This window comes from Cervus canadensis, chromosome 2 (genome assembly GCF_019320065.1).
Source record: "Cervus canadensis isolate Bull #8, Minnesota chromosome 2, ASM1932006v1, whole genome shotgun sequence".
Lineage (NCBI taxonomy): Eukaryota > Metazoa > Chordata > Mammalia > Artiodactyla > Cervidae > Cervus > Cervus canadensis.
Genome location: NC_057387.1, coordinates 95542985 through 95566951, shown reverse-complemented (window position 1 = coordinate 95566951; position 23967 = coordinate 95542985). Strand labels below are relative to the sequence as shown.

The 23967-nt window shown below is 39.4% G+C and overlaps 1 protein-coding gene across 2 annotated transcripts in view; it reads right to left on the bottom strand.

The window, feature by feature from the left end:
* Window positions 1–23967, bottom strand: part of TESK2 (testis associated actin remodelling kinase 2) — a 134271-nt gene that overhangs the window by 15327 nt on the left and 94977 nt on the right. The gene's annotated exons all lie outside the window — the stretch shown is intronic.

Here is a 23967-nt window from a genome sequence, read left to right as displayed (position 1 = left end):
TCAGCTGCTGAGCCCACACCCTGGAGCCCATGGGACACAACCAGAGAGAAGCCCACGCGTCACAACAGAAGATGCTGCGTGTGGCAAGACCCAATGCAGCCAGATAAATAAATAAGTCACTGGCAACCATGGCCAGAGCAGTTTCAGTAAAGTGGTTAAGACCAGAATAAGACCAAAGTGCATTGAGAAGTGAGTAGGAGACAAGGCTAAGTGGAAACTACATGAAGATGTACTCATTCAAGAAATCTGGCTGTCTGTCATTCCTACATACCCACAAAGAGCTGCTTTGTTTTGTTTTTTTTTAAAAAGCAAGTAAGTCTATTCATACAGAGATAATAATAACAACAATAGCAGTGGCAGCTAGTATTTATTTAGCTGGTGCTTACTTTGTGCCAGGCACTACTCTGAGGACTTACCATTAATTACATCATTTAATCTTCACAAAACCCTAAGGTAAGTGTACTATTATTCTCATTTTACAAGAGGTATTTGGAGGTTTAGCAACTTGTTCAAGGTTACCCACTTATTAAGCAGCAGAGCCAGGGTTCAAACTCAGGCAGTCTGGCTCCAGAGTTCACACTCTACCCCTATATTAAATTAGAGAGTTAGAGGCTGTGGCACCTGGACCAGGGAGCCTCATGCAGAACAGGAGCTCAAAAATTTTTGCTAATTAAATTCATGAATTTACTCAAACGTCACATGATGTTATTATTTCCCTCCTCCTTCCAAGGAAGAAAAAGGGGCAAATTCCTCTAAGCCTCTAAGCCTTAGGCTTAAGCACTTCATATCTTTCCGGAGTGGGGGGTGATATTGGATTTACAAAAGACTAGGGAACCTAATGGGAGAGAAGACAAGAAAACTGAATTTTAGTCCAACTCTGCCTCTTAACAGCCATTTTACTTTGGACAAATCGACTAATGAGGCTTTCCTTCTGTTTTTCCATCTATACAATAGGTATGATAATCCATGATCCATATACCTCATGATGTTATTATAAGAATTGAATACAAATACATGAAAGTGCTAAGAAAAAAAAATAGAAGTTCCATATAATCTTAGATTCTCTGATGTGGTAACATGAGTACCAAAAAGAACCAGTTGGGGGCAGCATGAGACAGCATTTCAGATCCTTGGATGAAGCAGATCAGGTTTGGCAAGGCAGAGAATGGCTAAAAATACGCCAAATTTCTCAAAAGGGAAACCTGTTGATCTGCTTCATCTTGTTTGACAATCCATCTTTGAAAATCTCAAAACAAAGCATAATGACGGCATTAGCATAGCACCTTAGTCTCTTCACTCCAGTTGAATTTGTTCACGGTTCACATCTGAGGTGCCCATTTGCTAAAAGGAAAGTGAACTTGCAAATTCCAAGCTATAGAGGGGCAATGAAGCTGACAGCTAATCATGTAGACAAATTTCTCTAGCTCTGAGAGTAAAAAAGGTATGACAAGGTTGTAATCCACTTCTTTGGCATGACAGTGTGACATGGAAGGCCTGACTTCAGGAGCCACTCAGGTTTCCCACTGAGGGCCAGGCAGAAAAGACTGGTAAAAAGCCTGTATGTGTACTCTCTGTGGGCCAGGGTAAGCCAGGACTCTTGATTCAGACAAACGCATGTTTATTCTGTCCCTCCAATGTCTCTGAAAGTCTGAGAAATCCACAGACCAAGCCATAGGGTGGGGAACAGAGGAGAGAGGTGAGACAAGGTGGGGAATCACACTGGCTATTAGGCTCTGACTTTTCAGACAAGGTGGAAAAAAAGCACAAACCCAGGACCAGAGAGGGAAACCAAAAGGAGTTTATAACCCATTTCTCTTGCCTGCCTTCAGTGAATCCTTTGGTGGGGCTGATAAGCCTCTGGGGCTCTCAGAAACCACAACGTCTCAATGTCTCAAGACCTTCGCATGTATAAGGAAAGGAAGTTAGAGATCTGCCAACAAGGAAGATTTCTAAGTTGCTACACACTCTGTGTGCCCATTAGTCAGAACGTCCACTTCCCCATAAGCAACACCGTGTGCAGACTCAGCTGGTGTGTGCTCTGAACAAATCCCCCTGTAGGAAGCAGAGGCAAGAACAACTGTCCCCGCACATTCAGCTTTCTGGGCTGGGGATAACAGCTGCTTTGCTTTCATTTTCTTCCAGACCACTCCCTTGCGAGCTCCACAAAACAACCGTAGGCATTGGCAACACATTTAAATACCTACCTGAGAGAGAAGATTTTATAATTTTTATTGTTACTCTTTTTAACTTTCAAGTTCAGAAAACTATAATATCAGCCAATCAAATGTGTCAGAGGGACTTAATACCTCTAAGTGACTGTTCCCCAAGTTCACCTACACCAAAACCTGCTTCTCCTACTCATGGTTTAATAAAATGTTAAGAGCTTCTGCCATTTCATTTGTGTGATACTTGATTTCATTAAAGACTTGTTTCTTAAAAGGCACTGAATAGACAAGTATGTGTTGGTGACTGAACAATATTACTATGTATGTAAAAAATAATATGCCAACACTCTAGAAAATTATCAAAGGAACAGGTAAGCACACACTCAGTTCGCCACTCAGGAATATCAGCTTATTTCTCCAAATACTTATTGAGCACTCCTCCCCTTCCTGCTGCTGCTGCTGCTAAGTCACTTCAGTCGTGTCCAACTCTGCGACCTCATAGATGGCAGCCCACCAGGTTCTGCCATCCCTGGGATTCTCCAGGCAAGAACACTTGAGTGGGTTGCCATTTCCTTCTCCAATGCATGAAAGTGAAAAGTGAAAGTGAAGTCGCTCAGTCGTGTCTGACTCTTGGCGACCCCATGGACTGCAGCCTACCAGGCTCCACCACCCATGGGATTTTCCAGGCAAGAGTACGGGAGTGGGGTGCCACTGCCTTCTCCGCCTCCCCTTCTTACCACCCCCATATGAGAGTAAGAACTTGTCCATTTACATCAACATTATATCCCGCAGTGATTACAAGAGTCCCATCCACATAGTAAATGTGGATATATAAATAGTTTATACCGTAAAGAAGTTCATGAAAGACACACTGGTAAATAAATAATACTAATAACCTTTTAGCAGAGGTAAATACTTGGGGTATAAAAGTAGATATTGAGGAGTTTGGAAAGTTTCAGAGAAAAAGTAATATCCGAGTTGGATCCTAAAAGGCTGAGAATGGCTCTTTCCATATATGCCCTATAGAGTCTGATGGTACCACTCAGACACAGAGAGACACATAAACTTGTTCATACAAAGAATATTCTGGAACAGGACTAGGCAATACTTACCTCTCCCTGAGGTAACATGCACTACACCCAGAACTCCTGTTCTCGATTCCTGCTGATTCTAATCATAACCTCATCCAATCATAGCCAGTCAGAAGAATAAGAAAAAATGGTTACCTTTTCTTAACTCTAAATTATCAAAGTAGTGATATCTATAATCAAACAAACTTATCTATGAACAGTAGTTCAAAGGCATATTCAGAGAGGTACTAGAGAAAATATCAACTCTAAGAATTATTATTCCTTTGTGAAAAATCTACCCAAATAGCCTAGAGCTAGGGCACTTACCTAAGGCAGATGAATGTGCTGCCATTCCACTAACAGACATCATTTGCTGCCACCTAACTAGCGGGGTAGTCCCGAGGAAGATCCAGCCACCTCTATCCATACACGTACAGAAATACTGAAAACCTACTACGTGAAAACATAAAACTAAGTGGGGCCAATCCCTGCCCTTAGTTCACAGTCTAGTAGTAGAAATGATACAAAAATTAACAATGTTTTTCACCCAGGACAATGACCAGATGTGCTTTAGAAATATCATTCTAACAGTAACGTAAAAACTGCACAGAAAGGTCAGGAATTGAGGCTGGAAGACAAGTTAGGAGGCTCCTGGAATCCAAGTGAGAAGTAACAAAGGCCTGAAAAAGACTGGGAGTGAGAATGGAAAAGAGGTTAATATCTGGAGACATCTCAGAGGTAGAACCAAAGTGATTTGGTATTTAATCAAAGGCAGGGAAAAATAAAAAGAGATAAGATATACAAAGTATTAACATGTCTAGCACATGCTTAGCTTAGCTCACAGTACACAACTCATTCTTTCCACTATTAATATCTTATCATCATTCCTCCCCTGGGTTACTCTACTAGCTTTCGAAGTAGTCTTCTTTTCTTTTCCTTACATCTTGAATAGACTTAGCCCTCCTTCCAATCCATTTTTCTTAATATATCCAAGATTAACCTTCTAAATGCCAACCTTAAGTCATTCCCCTTTTAAAATTATTCACTGATGCCCTATTACTCTTAGGATAAAATCCACAATCCTTAGCATGTCATACAAAGTCTTTCACTCCTGCTTATAAGGGTGATCTGATCCCTGCTTACTTACACATTTGTGCACATTGATGGCCCCATTACCTGGAATATCTTTTCCCACTAGGCCTGTCTAATCACCCATTGAGGATTCAGTTCTGTTTCCTGGAAGCCCATATGCAGGGTTGGGAGTAATAAAGACATTCTATGCAAAAGGAACACCAAGTGCAGCGATTAGTAGTTATTCCTCTTTTTTTTCTTTCCCTACATCAAGTATAAGCAGGGGAGAAGGAATGAGGTTAAAAAGTGAAGCCAGGCAGTACAACATAGTGGTGAAGCCCACATACTGCAGAGTTAGGCTGCCTCTGATTGATTCTCACCTCTGACTAGTTGTGTGACCTGGGTTGGTTACTCTTTAACATTCATCTATAAAATGGGAATAATAATAGAACCTAACCCATAGAGTTATGAAGATTCAATGAATTGATTACATGTGAATGTGATCTTATTTGAAAATAAGGTCTTTGGCAAATGTAATCAAGTAAAGATAAGGTCCTTCTGGAGTAGGATGGATCCTTAATCTAATATCTTAACAAAAAGAGGAGAGGAGACACAGACATACAAGGATAATGCCAGGCAACAATGGAGGAAAAGATCTGAGTGATGTGTCTATAAGCTAAGGAACACCAAGAAAAACCATGAAGAGGCAAGGCTCTTCTTCCTTTAGAGCCTTCAGAGAGAGCAAGACTCTGCCAACACTTTGATTTCAGACTTCAAGCTTTCAGAACTATGAGAGAATAAACTTGTATCATCATAAGCCACTTACTTTGTGGTGCTTTGTTATGGCAATCCTAGGAAACTAATACGTGACTGAAACTACATTTTAGAAAGCTCATGGTGTTAACAGGTGTTAACAGGAGAAGGTTAAACCTCCTACTGCTAAGTCACTTCAGTCGTGTCCGACTCTGTGCGACCCCATCCCCGGGATTCTCCAGGCAAGAACACTGGAGTGGGTTGCCATTTCCTTCTCCGATGCATAAAAGTGAAAAGTGAAAGTGAAGTCGCTCAGTCATGTCCGACTCTTCGCGACCCCATGGACTGCAGCCTACCAGGCTCCTCCGTCCATGGGATTTTCCAGGCAAGAGTACTGGAGTGGGGTGCCATTGCCTGAGGTTTAAAGGCTACTCCATCAGCCCAGATGAGAGATGACCAAACACCTGACTTACAGTGCTATTACAGGCATGAAAAAGTAGGCTAGAGTTAGAATAAACAGAGGTAGAATCTAAAGGATTTAGCAACTGAGTCGTAGATATGAGAACTGAGGGAAAAGAGTCAAAGGCAACTCAGAGATTCCAAATAGAGGTGTTGATAGAAACAATGGGAAGAAATCCTACAATCTTACAAACCAAAAGTAAGTCAGAAGCCCATCAGAAACCAGCATCAATACCAAACAGCCAAATCAGAGGCTTGTCCAACCTCTGTTCTTTGGATGGGCCCTCTGCAGAGGAGGGCCTGGGCCCCGACCTACTTTTCACTGAAGCCCAACAATGCCATTGTGCTGGTCACTGTATGTTTGTTGGTTGGCTCCAAACACAAAGGCTAGCAGACATCCCATCCTGCTGGCTTGGTTTAAAGAAGAAAAGAAAGCTTTGTTACTGCCCTGGGTAATTCCGGGACAGGCATCCCAAGAGCGCCCTGTGGGAGGCTCATGCTCCAAAGGAGCCCCCTGTTCTCAGCTTGAGGTTCCACAGCCACCACACAAGTGCACATCCACACATCTGCCAAGGCCTGAGTTTGCCACGGTTCAGCCTCCACTCCAGGAGGTCCACCGGGACCTGCATGACTCAAGCAGTCAGCGGTAATGAACTGAGTCAAAGAGAAAGGGAACCCAAGGTGTACTGCAGAATATTTAAATGTTAAACTCTCTCTGTTTTCATATGTGCTTAATTACTATGCAGAATACTCTTCTTCCCCTTCATAGCTTTGCTAATTCTTATTCATCCTTCTAAACCCAACTTGTTGCTTGTTTTGGAAAGCATTTCCTGATACCCCACCCCATTCTTTGTGCCTCTTGGGCCCCCTGTATGTATTTCAATATTTCAACCATGCTTATCATATTGCAACATAACTGTGATGACAGGGACCAGATCTTTCTCAAGTTTGTAAGTCCAGTATCCAGTAAGGTAAATAATAAATCACTGAATTAATAAATGAATGATTAGGTACATTTAAATAATAGAGGCAGGTTTTAAGTTCCCTCTTCTATTAGAAGCCCTCCCAATTCTGTAATTACTGTAATTTAAGATCAAAAAGAGAGATGTGCTTTTAGAGGAATTTTCTGATAAATATCATGCAAAACAAACATTTAATAATGCTTACTTGAACACTTCTCAGATGGCACTAGTGGTAAAGAACCCGCCTGACAATGCAGGAATAAGAAACGTGGATTGGGAAGATCCCCTGGAGAAGGGCACAGCAACCTACTCCAGTATCCTTGTCTGGAGAATCCATGGACAGAAGAGCCTGGTGGGCTAAGGTCTGTGGGGTCACAAAGAGTCAACACAACTGAAGCAACTTAGCACGCAAACACTATGTGGCAGATACCATGGTAGCAATAAACACAAAGCAAAATACAAAACAGCCTGTCTGGCCACTCAGGGGAAGGAAATTCTGAGGATCTTTTGACCACTCTATCAGCAAACTCCTTAAAGTGATCAGAATCACATGGACTTAAAATATATATCTAAGATCTCTCTTTGAAAATTAGAGAGGGTATTTATCAGTAGCTGAAAAAACCAGGTTAGAAGAGGCCATAAAGATACCACTCACTCTTTCCTCATACTTCCTGCAGACACGAAGTATAACCCGTTCACCACTTTAAGAACATGTTTGTTTAATGCACCTGAAGTAGTACAAGTGTTTTTCTATGCACATAAACTACTATAAACATCAAAATGACTGTTTACCCACAAGATTCAAAAAAGTATGACTAAGCTTTTCCCACAGATCTTTAACTCTTATTGTAAACATCTCATAATCAAAATCAAATTTGTTTAAATAAAGTAAACATTAAAAGATAAATCTGTAAAACAAATCTTCTCAAAGAAATGAACTAAGATAACACTAAGACTATTTTCTTTGCCCCATAAAGCTCTACTAGCAATCAATGGTCTCAGACATGATTTAAGATCAGCCTAGGTCTCCCAACTACTCTATCCAGTCTGCTTTCCTATCCCTACCTCCATGATATCTTCACCAGTGACAGTTATTAAGGTCATGTTTGAAAGCTTTCTTCTATACTTCAATTAAAAAAAATTTTTAATTCAAATTTTAAAAAATAAATAAAAGCATTCTTCTCTCCAACTTGCTACCCCACATCTACTACAACCTCACATTTTCCAGATTCAGACAGGAACCTCTGACATTTACCTTGTGATTGAGCTCACAGTGAACAAAGCAATCTGTTAAGGAAGACAACAGATCCTGCTTCCCCCTTCACCAGATCTCAGGAGTAAGGGCTCGACAGTGGACAAAATGAAAATGGAAACCAAAAGAGGTTTACATTTCTAATTAAGATGATTTATATCAAAGGAGACTACAACATGGAAACTTACATTACCATATGTAAAATAGATAGCCAATGGGAATTTGCTGTATGGCTCAGGGAACTCAAATAGGGGCTCTGTGACAATCTAGAAGGGATTGAGAGGGATAGGAGGGAGATGGGAGGGAGGTTCGGGAGGACATCTATGGCTGATTCTTGTTAATGATTGACAGAAAACCACAAAATTCTGTAAAGTGATTATCCTCCAATTAAAAAAAAAAAGGAGAAAAAAAAAGGAGAGGGGGGAGAAAGGAGATTATATTATCAAATGAGCCAGTCATTTCTTTCACCTCTTCTGTCCATATCAACACACAACTTGGCCTATGGATAAGAAAAAAGTCAAGAAAAATTTAGAGGCAAACTATAAGCCCAAATGGTACCTTCTAGTGGCAAATGGTAGGTAGAGGGGCAGAAAGGGGGGAAATGTTTCCAATTTGCTAAGTGGAAAACAGCTTCCCAACTCAACAGTCACTCCAAGTGCAGGGAGAAGTCTCCCCTAAAGGCTAAGGGTTAAACAGGTAACTAATTACCCACAAGATCACAAAAATTCACAAAGACTAGCTGGAGTTAGCAAAGGAAGGGGTGGGCAAAGAGGAGTCAGCCAGTTCTGGTTCAACTGCAGAGAAAACAGATTCGAGGTCTGGTGTATACATAAGCGAGCTTTCCAGGTGGCTCAGTGGTAAAGAATCCATCCACCTGCTAATACAGGAGACACAGGTTTGATCCTTGGGTCAGGAAGATCCCCTGGAGGAGGAAATGGCAACCCACTCTAGTATTCTTACCTGAATAATCCCATGGACAGAGGAGCCTGGTGGGCTATATATAGCCCATGGGGTCACAAAGAGTCAGACATGACAGCGACTGAGCATGCATGTATATATAAGTATCTACAGCTGCAAAGAAAGAGAGCCTTTTCTTTGGTTTCAGACAATCTCAGATGTTGGAATTATGTGCCCTCTGTAAAGACAGAGTAGAGAATTCCTGGGTGGTCCAGTGGTTAGGATGCCATGCTTCTACTGCAGGGGCACAGGTTCGATCCTTGGCTGGGGAACTAAGATCCTGCAAGCCACACAGGAAAAATGAGAAAGTAAATGAGAAAAATGAGATGATTAATCTCAAGTGAAGTTAAGTCTAGATTTATCAACATATTCCAAATTATCTTTTCTCTATCAGTCACTGGACTCTCTGAGAAGCAGCTAACGCTGGTCTAAGGCCAACTCTCAATTCAAACAAAGCAGCAGATCTGGATATATCACTCAAAGGGGTTTTGGGGATGCTAAATTCTAAGAAATTTTTCTAAATGGCTAAAAGCAGAGAATGACCAAGCTGCTGAATTCTGAAACCTCTTCCAAATAAATTCAGAAGGTTCTAATGCACAATTAACTTCACTTCTTGAGTTCACTGAGATTCAATGCCATTGCTAGATCAGTGTAAGCTTCAATAAAAGGTAATTGAATTAATGAATATATTAAGCATCTCCAACCATTTATCTACATATAGAGATCCCTTCTACACTCTCCATGAATCTACTCTCATCAGCTACCTCAGCCTTTAGAGCTTAGACCAAAAAGGTCTTGTCCAAGGAAGGGCTTTAAGATGCAGTGATGTATTATCTTTAAAAAGCTCAAAGACTTGAGTCTGGTCTTCCACAACAGACAGACTATTCTGATTGTTATGTTAAAAAAAAAAATCCCAGGTAACACATACATGGCTGAGTAGGCATTCCATCAGCATTCTGCAAATTTTCCAAATCTCAGTAAATGAAACAACCACTCACCTAGAAAATGGGCCTCATTTGATTCCTTACTCTTTTTCTTATCAAAGTCACAAGACCTTGTATTTCTATTTCTAAAAGAGACCTTTAAAAATCTTCACAGATACCACTCCAGTTCAAGCTACCCACATTCTCTCATATAATCTGTATGTTTCCCCACACTGGTCTCCTTGTCCTCACTTTTGTCCCTCTACAATCTATTCTCCACAGCAGCCAAAGTGCTATTTTTAAATGCAAATTGCATCCTACTGTTCTCCTATCTAAAATCTTTCAACTGCTTTCTGCTGTATTTAAAATAAAATTCAAAATCTTCACAATGGTCTATAAGACCCTGTATGATCCAGCCACTATCTCTCAAATTTTTAATATTCTTTTCTCTAATCTTCATGAGTGTTTCCTTATCTTTTATGTATTCCCAGGAAAGTATTTCTATGAATTTATGTACAGGATAAGTTAGTCAGTATCAACATAGGTACATTCTCCTTCCTGATTTCATGGATGGATCAATAATTTTTTCAAAGATACTCATCAAAAAAACAATGCCCAAGGGTATGGAATAACAATATAATATGGTGGGATAGACATGAAAGGCAGTCCATGCTAAACTCCACATCATACAATTGAAGTCCTTCCATAACATCCTTGCCTAGGGGCCAAAGTAATAAGTTAGGGAAGAGAATAATCACACTAAACACAACTGTCCTCCTTAATTGTGGTGCCCTTTGACTAACACTCCAACTTTCCAACATCTAAGAATGTGGTTTTTAGCATCCTGAGCTTAATACAAAGGCAGTAACTTTGTACTAGGAGGCAGGAGGTCCACCACTTCCTCTACCAAGCCCATGCTCTTCAATGACCTGCTACTTAATGGTAAACAAAACAGAACATGGTCCCAGTCCTGCTGGAATTGATATATGGGAGAGGGACAATAAACAAACATCAAATAAATAAAGAAATATATTTTATGATATTTGCTACAATGAATAAGGGAAGAGTACTATCAAAGAGAATAATAGTCTAATGATCTAGATGCAGGGGGAACCATTAGGAAAAGCCAATATAATGAAAATTTAAACGAAGACTTGAAAATTGGGCTAAGTAGATAAAATGAAAGAAGAGTTTTTCAGGTACTATTTAATCTAATTCTCAGCTTCTTTTTATATAAGATAGCAACAATAATGTCTACATCTCATAGGGTTGTCAAGTTGCCACAGGGTGAAAAAAGAAAATGCATGCCAAACTTCACATTCTAGAAATATTAGCTATTTCTTTAATGAGCATGTGTGATTTTATGATCAGAAAAAAAGTTATTTTTTAAAAAGTGAATCAGAAAAAAAGTTATTTTTTAAAAAGTGTACCTGATACTGCCAAGTACAACAAATTATTGGTTAAAAATTAAAATATTTTAAAAAAAAATTAAAATATTTCCTCACCCAAACACTTTAGTTGACTGAAAGATTTATTGGGCAAGTAATGTCTATTGTTTTATCTCTAAGTCCAGTATTCAGTTCTGTTCCTTCTGAGCATATCAGAAACACATTTGACTGACTAGCTAGTCTGGGTAGAAAAGAAATTGCTGAGTAAATTAGTTACAGAAGAAAAGGATAACAATGCAAGAGGTCTTACAATTGAACAATTTAAGAAGCCATTTAGAGATTATTTAAGTTACAGAAGAAAAGGATAACAATGCAAGAGGTCTTACAATTGAACAATTTAAGAAGCCATTTAGAAATTATTCCATTCATGAGGCAAAAATTATGCGCATTCGTACAGGTACTAAAAATCACTGGAAGATTTTTCTCAGTTTCATTTTTTTGATGACATAAAATGTTTACTGTTTGCTTCCTTTCCTCCCTATTCAATCATTCAGCCAATACCTATAAAAGTATCTTCTAAACATAAGGTACTGTTGGGAGATTAGGAATACAGATAAGTAAGACACCATGTTTGCCATTATATAATAACCAGCAAGTGATTTTACAAAGCACTTTCACAGTTACCTCATTTGAACCTTGCAAGATCTTCAAACATTCTTGTCATCCTTTTCTACGAATGAGGAAACCAAGCCCAGAGAATTTAACTAACTTGCCTTTGGCTATTCAATGGATCTGAGATAGGGATCTGCACACAAGTCTTTTGACCTTTCCTCCTTTACTCTAGGAGCTTACACTGCTGCAAGGAAACTAAAGCAAAAATAACTTCAATACATGGTGAAATGTATAAGAGAGGTACCAAAAAAAAAAAAAAAAAACAACTGTAAAAGAAGATCAATGGAGGAAAACATTTTGACTACCTAAGGGAGGTGTAGCAATGGCAAGGAAACAATCAGGAAAGGTTTTATGCAGAAATAAGTGGCCTTTGAGCCAAGCCTTGAAGAGGGGGAAGATTTCCATAGGATAAAAGAAAAGAGTATTCTGGGTTGAAGAAATAATATGAATAAGGAGACAGGAAAACACACACTTCATTTAGGAAACACATAAAGCCTAGTTTGCCTGAATTATAGAATACTTGTTAAGGAGGAAGAGAACTAGAAGAAAACAGGGCAGGCTAGAGCAGACGACTGGATACCAGGCTAAGAGTTTATTTTGAGTTCCATGTTTTAACCCTAGCTGGCACTAGATAACCTCTGGTGCCCTACTATTTTCAAATACAGATGCCTGGGTCTCACCCAAGACTTTAACTCAATAGGCCTTGTGTGAGGTCCTGGCATCTGTACTTTGTAAAAAAAAAAAACTCCTAAGCAATTCTAACAAGCCACTAAGGTTACAAAACTACACTATAATCAATGAGGTAATCACAGAATACTTATGAGCCAGAAAATGCCACTGATTTTTTTATTCATTTAATCAATCAACAAATATGATAAGCAGTTATCATTGTCAGGCACTATGAAGGAACCAATGGAGGCCAATGCAAACAAAACAGACCCTGACCTCAAGGAATTTATAATCTACATACAAAGTCAGTTGAGTTCAGTCACACAGTCATGTCTGACTCTTTGCAACCCCATGACTGCAGCATGCCAGACTTCCCTGTGCATCACCAACTCCTGGAGCTTGCTCAAACTCATGTCCATCGAGTCAGTGATACCAACCAACCATCTCATCTTCCATCACCCCCTTCTTCTCCTGCCTTCAATCTTTCCCAGCATCAGAGTCTTTTCTAAGTTCTTTTCAGTTCTTCACATTCGGTGGCCAAAGTATTGGAGCTCCAGCTTCAGCACTGTCCTTCCAATGACTATTCAGGACTTATTTCCTCTAGGATTGACCAGTTTGATCAAGGGACTCGTAAGAGTCTTCTCCAACACCACAGTTCAGAAGCATCAATTCTTCAGCGCCCAGCTTCCTTTGGGCTTCCCTGATAGCTCAGTTGGTAAAGAATCCGCCTGCAATGTGGGAGACCTGGGCTCAACCCCTGGGTTGGGAAGATCCCCTGGAGAAGGGAAAGGCTACCCATTCCAGCATTCTAGCCTGGAGAATCCCATGGACTGTATATATAGTCCATGGGGTCGCAAAGAGTCGAACATGACTGAGCAACTTTCACTCACAGCTTTCTTTATGGTCCAACTCTCACATCCATACATGACTTCTGGAAAAACCATAGCTTTGACTAGATGGACTTTTGTTGGCAAAGTAATGATGTCTCTGCTTTTTAAAATGCTGTCTAGGTTGGTTATAGCTTTTCTTTCAAGGAGCAAGCATCTTTTAATTTCACGGCTGCAGTCACCATCTGCAGTGATTTTGGAGCCTAAAAAAATAAAGTCTGTCACTGTTTCCATTGTTTCCCCATCTATTTGCCATGAAGTGATGAGACCTGCGGAGAAGGCAATGGCACCACTCCAGTGTTCTTGCCTGGAGAATCCCAGGGATGGGGTCGTACAGAGTCGGACACGACTGAAGTGACTTAGCAGTAGCAGCAGCAGATGAGACCAGATGCCATGATCTTCGTTTTTTTAATGTTAAATTTTAAATCAGCTTTTTCACTCCCCTCTTTCACTTTCATCAAGAGGCTCTTTACTTCCTCTTTGCTTTCTCCATAAGGGTGGTGTCATCTGTGTATCTGAGGTAATTGATATTTCTCCTGGCAATCTTGATTCCAGCTTGTGCTTCCTCCAGCCAAGCATTTCACATGATATACTCTGCACAGAAGTTAAACAAGCAGGGTGACAATATATAGCCTTGACCTACTCCTTTCCCAATTTGGAACCAGTCTGTTGTTCCATGTCCAGTTCTAACTGCTGCTTCTTGACCTGCAAACAGATTTCTCAGGAGGCAGGTAAGGTGGTCTGCTATTTCTATTCTTTAAGAATTTTCCACAGTTTGCTAAAGCATGACCCACACAGTCAGAGGCTGTAGCATAGTCAATGAAGAAGAAGTAGATGCTTTTCTGGAATTCTTTTGCTTTTTCTATGATCCAACGGATGTTGGCAATTTGATCTCTGGTTCCTCTGCTTTTTCTAAATCCAGCTTGAACATCTGGAAGTTCTTGGTTCACATACTACTGAAGCCTAGCTTGCAGAATTTTGAGCGTTACTTTGCTAGCATGTAAGATTACTTTGCTGCATACACAAGCAAAAAGTAAATTAAAGTCAATCATAAATACTATGGTATTATGGAAGCATATAGGAGGGATGTCTAACTAATCTTGGGAGATTAGAAAAGACTTCCCAGAGAAAGTTATATCTAAGCTGAGTCCTGAAGGTTAAATAGGATTTGGCCAGGCCAATGGGAGATAGAAAGATTGTGTTCTAGGCCGAGGGAGAGCTGGAGCAGAGACCCAAAGGTGAAAAAGGTCACATCTCATTTGTGGAACTGAAGGAGAAAGAGGTTGAATACAGCTGCAGTATACAACTGAGACAAGAACCAACAGAAAAGAACAAGTAGTGAGGACAGAGAGATGATGAGGACCGGGATTAGACATTCTGACTTTACTCTGAGGGCAATGAGGATCCATAAAATGGTTTACGAAAGGAAAAACAAAATTAGCTTTGCATTAAACATTGTGGTATTGGCATAAAGACAGACATATAGACTAACGGAATAGAACAGAAAGCCCAGAAATAAACCCTCATGTATATCAAAGGGAAAAGGACGGTCTCTGCAACAAATGAGAAATGGAGAAATGCAAGTCAAAACCACAGTGAGTTATCACCTCATACCCATTAGAATGCAACTATTCAAAACAAGAAAGAAAGAAAACAGTAAGCATTGACAAGGATGTAGAGAAATTAGAACCCTTGTGCATTATTGGTATGATTGTAAAATGGTACAATAACTATAGAAAACAATATGGTGGTTCCTAAAAAAGTTAAAAATAGAACTATTATATCATTTAGCAATTCTGCTTCTTGGTATACATCCAAAGAAATTGAAAACGGGGTCTCTAAGAGACACACGCACACCCTTATTCAAAGCAGTATTGTTCACAATAGCCAACAGGTGGAAGCAACCCAAATTTCCACAGATGGATGAATAGGTAAGTAAAATATAGTATGTATATACTTGTGATGGAATATTATTCAGATTTAAAAAGGACGGAAATCCTGTCACGTTACAACATGGGTGAACCTTTAGGACATTAAGCTAAGAAAATGAGCCAGTCACAGAAAGACAACTACTGAGAGATTCCACTTTTTGAGGTACCTAAGTAATCAAAATCATAGAAACAGAAAATAGAATAGTGGTTACCAGGGACTGGAGGAAGAGGGAAATAGGGAGTTGTTTAATAGTACAGAATTTCAATTTTGCAAGATGAAAAAGATCCAAAAACCTGTTGCACAACAATATAAACATATTTAATACTAACTATTGAATTGTACACTTAAAAATTGCTCAGATGGTTAAAAAAATAGATTTGTATTTTAACAGGAACTCTCTGGCAATACGGACAATATGGATGCAAGGCAAGGAACAAGACTGATAGGGAGACTAGTTTAGAAGGTTGTGGCAAAAGATGATGATAGCAGAAGGAACTCGCCTGAGGTGAATGGATTCAAAATAGAAAGGAGGCAAAATGGTCAGGGGATGATGATTGATAAGATGTAAAAAAGGGGAGAGGTCAAGGAAGAAGGGAAAGAGAACTCTAGTTTTAGAAAAGCTAAGCACTATACTAATACTTTTACAAGTTATTAATTAATTTAATAAACATTTATTAAGGAGTTACTTGTGCCAAGCACTACAGAAGGCTTTAGACAATTGTTCTGCCACCTTCACAGAGCAGTTTCTCCTTTTGGAAGTTCATCTAAACTAGCCCTTGACACAAAGTATCTTCTTAATAATTATTTGTTGAATAGGATATAGACACGAGCAATTACTATGAGAAGTCGAAGTGTACTAAAATGAGCACGTTGAGGAAATAAAAGTTTATGATTCATTTTGGAAATCATTGATCTAAGAACCTACTATGTAAGCAAGCAATGGCAACTGTGATAACAAGAGAAGAGCAACATAAACAGCAAGGAAACACAGAGTAGAGCCAGTGATTAGGTATCAAGTATAGGAATGCTGAAATGCCCTAAAGTAGTAAGAATGTGTGAGAGGTCCATCCTCCCACCATTGTCCTATTTGCTACAGAATCCAAAGTAGGAGAAGCTCTTGAGTCAACACAGATCCAACTCTGATGGATGATACCACCTATCAAATTAAGAAAAACATATTTGTCAAAATTTCTGTTAGAAACAGGTTTAGCCTAAACTCACAAGGGGTTCTATGAATTCAAATGCCATACTAGTTTCACAGGCATGGAGAGGATTGAAAGAAAGATTAGCTAGAAGTCTCCTGAAGCATTTTGTAAATCCTTTGTCCTATCACTATCAATCACTGAAAAGATTTGTCAGTTGCCCAAAACCACCCTGAAAGAGGCAGATGTCTGTGGCTAACAGCTTAATGGCTGGAAGTTCAAGTGTTGGGAAGCAGTGTCCACTCATTCATCTATTTATCCATTCACCTAACAAATATTTATTGCATGCCAGTTACGTGAGATTCAACACTGAACAAAATAGTCAGGATCAAGGAGCTTAAAGTTGAGTAAATGGGATTATAGTCAGGTAGAACTTGAGTCAATCCCAGTTCCACTACTTAGCTAAGAGACCTCAGGTAAATTAACTTCTTTTTCAGCCTCAGATTTCTCACCTGTAAAATGGGAAAATCCCACATATTCTGTGGGATTGTATGCTAATGTATCCCCCCCACCCCAAAGGAGAGGCTTAGTAGGACCTGGCTCACTGAAATAAGAAAAACAGCTTAATGATTTTCATTATTATTACGCAGAAAGTGATACAAGCAGTTGAAAAACGCCTCCTTCTAAATCAATAAAATGTTTTCTAGTGAAAAATCTGATAAACAGTATCTGTACAAGGAAGCTATCATTCAGAGCACTCCTTGAAATCCAGATGCTTTATGAAGTTATCTCCACTTGGATGTTCAGTAAATATCTCAAACTCAATCTGTTCAAAGCTGGCCTCTTGATTATCTTCCATCTTGTACCTCCTGAAGTTTTCCCATCTCCATTAACAGAAACTCTATCTTTCAGTTGTTCAGGCCAAAAACTTCAGTTATCCTTGAATTATTTCATCTTCTCACACCCCTCACCCAGTGCATCAGGAAAGTTTGTTTTCTCTACTTTCAAAATAGATCTAAAATCAAGAGGTTCACTGCTACCACTCTGATCCAAGTAAGTCACCATTACCTCTCACCTTTTTTGAATAGTCTCTATTTATTGCATGGACTCTGTTGCAATAGTCTCTCTTAACTAGTCTTTCTGCTTTCACCTTTGCCTCCTTTTCAGTCTATTTACCACACAGTTGCCAGGGTGATCCTGTTAAAAGGTAAGTCACATCATGTCGTAATTCTACTCAAAAACTTCCAAAGACTTCTCAATTCATCCTGACTAAAAGAGGAAACTCTTACAATGGTCTATAAAGCACTTTGCGGGCTCTGGCCCATGTTTCTTCTCTGACTTCCATCTACTACTATTCTTTTTATTCCTTCTGCTGCAGCCACATCTTCAGAGTTCTTTGACCACACCCAGCACCAGGCATTTCTCCCTCCATATCTTCACACTTGCTGTTTCCACTGCCTAGAACACTTTTTCCCTAGATATTCACATAACTAGTTCCATTACCTCCTTAATTTTTATCTCTTCTGCAATATCTTCTCTATCCACACACTTAAAACTGCAGACCCTAGAGCACATAAGATCATATATACACTTTGTTTTCTTGTTTAGTCTAACTCCTCTCCCACCCTTGATGATTACAATGTAATTTCCATGAGGGCAGAGATCATCATTTGTTCATTATTATATTCTAGAGTCTTCCCTGTAGCTTAAATGGTAAAGAATCTGCCTGCAATGCAGGAGACCTGGGTTCTATCCCTGGGTTGGAAAGATCCCCTGGAGAAGGAAATGGCAACCCACTCCAGTATTCTTGCCTTGGAAATCCCATGCACAGAGGAGCCTGGCAGGCTATAGTTCATGGGGTCTCAAAGAGTTGGACACGACTGGGCAACTAACACTACACTATATTCCCAGTACCTGGAATAGTGCAAGACACATAGTGGGAGCCAGTAAATTTTTTTCTTTAATAACTAAATGAGCTAGAGGCATGCTAGCAAGTCAGGGGGAAACTTCTTTAAGAAAAAAGTAAATTAAATGAACTCTTCTATTATTTGTAGGTTAGGCTGCCAACCTCAAATTCTTGTTTCTCAAATGTCTTAAGGAGTTACTAAAAATAAGGGCAGAAAACATGTACCACAATTTATTTAGAGATTTTTAAAATTACTAAATGACCAAACCAAAAAGTTAAATAAAAGCTGCATTTTTTTCAGAAGTAAAGAAGACGCCAACATGTATTCATAGGAATGCTTTAGCTATTTTTACAAGTATAAATGGAATAAACTTCTAATTGTGAAAGGACTTGAGATGTAACATTTCACACTATTTTTGACTGCTGGCTCTTTCCACTGGAGTTAATGCAGCTTCTACATGTACTATGGACCCAGCCACACAGGGTATCATTATACAGACCCTATTTAAGAGACTGACCTTCGCTAGAGAACTTGGAATTTGACATAACTTGGAAAGTGGAAGGGAGAAGAGAGACAAGGGCATCCCAGGTCCTGGAAGGCATATCTAAGGCCAGCACATGTAGAAGATAGCAAAAAGACCCACCTAACTAAAGGGAGCAATTTGAATTCTGAAATCCGATTAGAGAAAGTCTAGAATACTAAACAGAAGCATCACTTTATCAAAGTATGCCTAATGAAGATTACTTATGTAGTAACATATCAAACTGAAACAAAGGCAGACCAGGGACAAGAAAAGCAGCCACATGCTTGAAAGATAGAGGGCATGGCTATGCTGCCAAAGTTAACTCAAGGCAGGCACCAAACAACTTTGCATTTGGCTCAAGGTCAGTTCTCTTGTCTGGAGAGTCCCTTGGACGGGGTAGCCTGGTGGGCTACCGTCTATGGGGTCGCACAGAGTCAGACACAACTGAAGCAACTTAGCAGTAGCAGCAAGGTAAGTTAGACCAGGAGAATACTCTACTGGGTCACACAAAAATAAGAAAAGCAGTAGACAAAACCAATGGCAATATCACAGCACACCAAGAAACTGGAATCGGGGTCTGGCTGCTCGTTTTTATAAATAATGCATGAGTTTGGTTACTGAACCCACAGAGTTTCCTTTCATTGTAAGCTCTCTGATTATACAAGACTTCTTAGAGATCTGACAGAAACTGACTCAGAAACAACACGTATCAACCCATATAAACAAGGAATTTCCAAAGTAACTCTTCTTTAATAAAGAAGGTGGGGAAGGGGGTAGAAATGGTGAGTAAGAAGAGGATGAGGGCTTTGTGAATTAAAAATTCTCTTCAGCCACTTGCAGGGCTGAACCTTCCCTCATCAGTGAAGAGCACTTCTTTCAGCACCAAGTACCTGACTGGCTGGGGTGACTTTGCTGTCAAGAGGCCAAGCAATCGCTCTGTTTATAGCTGCCATGCCGCGTTCAGTCGCTCCAGTCGTGTCGACTCTGTGCGACACCACAGATTGTAGCCTGCCAGGCTCCTCTGTCCAGGGAACTCTCCAGGCAAGAATACTGAAATGGGTTGCCATTCCAGAGGATCATCCCAACCCAGGGATTCAATCTACATCTCCTGCATTGCAGGCAGACTCTTTATCACTGAGCCACCAGGGAAGCCCCCTTTTTATAACTAAGTGGCTCTTATTGCCACAGTGGAAAAAAGAATAGTTTTTCCACGGCAGAAATGGCAAGAAAGACCCCAAAACGTCCTACCAATTCTTTTGCTGACTCCCTTGACCAGAGTATTGTCACTTGAGGCCCCTACCCTACAACTCAGCTCATCCACCAAATTCCCAATCTTCTAGGCACTAAAAGGTTCTGTACAAAGAGGTCCCCCCCCCCAAAAAAAAAGAGTTCTCCAAACTGTTTGATATGAGGATATTTCCCTCCTTGTACCTTTCTTAACAAAGTAAAAAACAAAAAATATCCCAAAACCAAACCATAAAAACCATTATGAGATGACATGTAATCTGTCTGTAAGCATCTCTCTCCTCTCTTTCTTTGACATCCCCCTACCTGAATATGGAATAGAAAACAGCCTGTAAGTTGGTGGCAGCTACTTTTTGATTATGAATAAGAGCTAACCTTAGGACGAAGCTGACAATGTAAGCATAGAACAAAGATATGGGGAGAGGTGGGGGGGGGGGTCTCTGGATAACGTCTATTTAGCTGCTGAATTAAACCAAGCTCTAACTAATAAGCTGGAATTTCAGTTTATGAGTCCTTTTGTTGTTTAAGGTCATTTAACTATTTTCTGTTACTTGCACCCAAATACATTCTAATATATCCAATAACCAGAAAACAGCTTTCCCAAATAACACAAAATATACAAAGTTAGTCAGAAATGAATTCTACAAATACTACATGTGTTACACATACAAGAACCTGTGTTCAGGACTATGGGGAATACATAAGTGAATTAAGGACAGCATGTTGCAATAGAAAGCGTATAGACTTTGAGGTCAGATGAACCTAAATCCAAATCCTACTTTGAGGAAGTCACTTAATTTCTCTAAGCCTTGTTGTCTCATCTATAAAATAGAAGAAATAGAACTACAGAATTGTGAGAACTATAGCTAATATATAGAGCAACAAGCATAGCACTCAGCCCACAGTGGGTGCTTAATAACTAGTAGCTATGATTTTTAAAATGAGAGCTAGTCTTTACCCTCAAGTAGGGTAGAAAAGACAAATAATTATAATGTGCTAACTGGGATGTTTATAGGGTATGAGATATTGCAACAAGGTTGCAAAAGGTTCCAATTCTTCACCCCTTACTGAAACAATGTTCTTTGACACAAAGAACTTTGCAGTGTGCTCCCAGTGTGGATTCAGGCATGTGACTTGCTTTGTCCAATCAGATATTAGCCAACCAAACTGGAACATAAGCAGGGTCATGAAAAGCACTTGTATAAATGTGCTGGCACACTCTTGCTAGTCTGGTATCATCTTAAGAAGGACGAGTCCAAGTTAGCCCACCGGTCCCAGAAGACAATGGGAAACAGCTGAAGCAAAGTGCCCACACAAAGCTCACCCTAGAGCAGACCACCAGCAGACCTGCAGATAGGTGAGCAGCAAAACTGCCCAACTGGGCCACTGGGCCCAGTTCAGCTTAGCAGAACCTCCAAAGGTATGAGAAATAAATGTTTACTGTTGCATGGTTTTGTGGTTGAATATTACACAGCAATAGCTAACTGACCATAGGGTTATATTTCTGCCTTTAAAAACCAAAGATTTCCACTTCCTTGATACTCGTGACTAAATGAAAGACAAGGTTAGGTCTTCTGAGTCAAAGACATACTTTCAGATTCTTAATTCAACTCATCAAACTGCTTTCTCTTTAACAAATACTAATTTGCTTAAAAACTTAGAAGTCTATGCTCACTATAAGTAGTTCAAAAAAACACTTGTAAATGTCTGTTCCAAGTTCAATTAATGTCTACAATGACAATGAACACTTGTAGAAATGGCTGAGGTCCATCACCATTGTATGTGAGAAATATTCTTCTTAATAATATCAATACTTTATAGGCATCAATAAGAGCTATGCTTCTCTACTGTAATTACTGACAAACTATTTTGAGAGAAATAAGGAATGGTGCTCACATTACTGTGGAGGACAGGCATTCCACCAACCCCAAGCTCTAAGCAGTGTGCTTGATGTTATTTGTAATTTATCTTTACGATCCTTAGTGAAACCAACAGTTGTGCTTTCAAGTCAAATTATCAGACCATTAAACCTAGGAGTTTCCAGAAATCTATGCCATGATGGCCTTTATTGATCTCCTTATGAAAACAAGCAAGAACATTTGGATATTTGGGCTTCATGACCTTTGGCCTATTAATATAATAATAAAGATTATTAATATGATAAGTTGTATCAATATCTCATTAATTATACAGAAATATACTCACAAAGCACTTACTGTATCTTGCATATGACTATAAATAAGCTACTAAGCAACAGAAAATATTATTTAAGTGCAACATGTCCAGAAGAATGTTGTACTACGTAAATCATCCATTTCTGCCCTTTTGGCTACATCCACTTTCAAATTTGAGGCATGATCACAGGTTTTAAAGCATATTCTTATTTGTCAGTAAAACCAATACACAAGCCCTTCCAATGAACTCACATTTCAGAAAACAATGATATAAACAGGGAGTGAAACAAATACTTTCACAAGAGTTTATGATTGGTGTCAGAGCTCTGGTGGATAGAAGGCTTGAGAGGAGAGAGTTTTATCTTTGAGGAATATATATATGCTCACTTCTGAGAAAAGAAATACACAGAAAATATTTCTTGATCCAGGATGCTGGTTATGGGTGTGTTCCTTTGTGAAAACCTAGTGAGATACACATTTTTCATATGTGTGCTTTTCTTTATACTTTGTAAAAGGTTTTAAAATTTTAATGACATAAACAGCAGTACAGAATTAAGTACTAAATGAAAACTACTGACAATTCGAGGAGTTCAGGAGGGACTGGTCACTGTTAATGCTATAATAGTTAAAATGTATTAAGCAATTACTGTATGCCAGTTACTGTGTTAAAAAAACATTTTACATCCTCACAGTATCACTGTGGTCATAATCTTAACCAACAGCATTTGCCACAACTACATAATTACTTCTTTCTCCTTGAAACCCCTTCCTTTCCATTCCAGGCCAACACACTCCTGGTGTTCTTCCTATTTCCCTAGCTACTCCTTAATCTGCCTTTCCCACCAGACTTTAAAAATTCAAATACTTTAACACTCAGCTATAGTCCTCTTCTCTATCTAGACTCCTTGGGATAGGTACTACTATTATTATTCCTGTCTTACAAATGAAAACATTGCAGCACAGGGAGATTCAATTATTAGATTCAATTAGTTATTATGGAATCCAAGAATATTAAGAGATATGGCAATCAACACTACAGAGCCCATGCTCTTCACTACCTCACTAACCCACTTTCTTTGGCCTTCCATATAAGAGGCAGGACATAGCCATACACATTCCACATTCTGGTGTTCTCAGTAATTGAGAAAAAAGACATTGAGTGAGGCACATGGGACCCTCCTTGATAATATATTAAGGATTAATATCAGGTACCAAGCCAGTACGAAACCAATGCTCTTGCAAATTCTGTTGAACAATTTTCCTTCTTAAATTCTTCACTTTGTATTCTGGTGCTTCTCAAGGAGAAATGTGAAATCATTCTAGAACATAGAATCTGAAGAGTTTTCAAGAATACCTAGGAGCCTTATGAAGACCTACTAAACCTAGAGTATTCTAGGAATCCAAATTTTTAAGAAGCGACCCAAGCAAATTATGAAGCTGGTAACCTAGTACCTGAATTTGGGAAGCATTTGTTTAAGAGGAGATTCTCTGGTCCTCAGAGGCCCTAAGTAGTGACCACTACATATTTACCTGCCTAGAAGAGACTGAAAATGAAATGAGATTAGAGATGTAAACTCTACAAGGAGTACCTTCCTCCAATCAGGACACTAGAGCAGCAACAGTGGAATTTTAGATCAGGACCCCACACATTTCTTATAGCATGCAGCCAAGTGACATCATCCCTTAGTTTAGGAGGGGTCATCCAGCCAGCAACAACCAATATAATATTTGAGCACTCATTCCCAGTTCAGTTCAGTCACTCAGTCATGTCCGACTCTTTGTAATTCCATGAATTGCAGCACGCCAGGCATCCCTG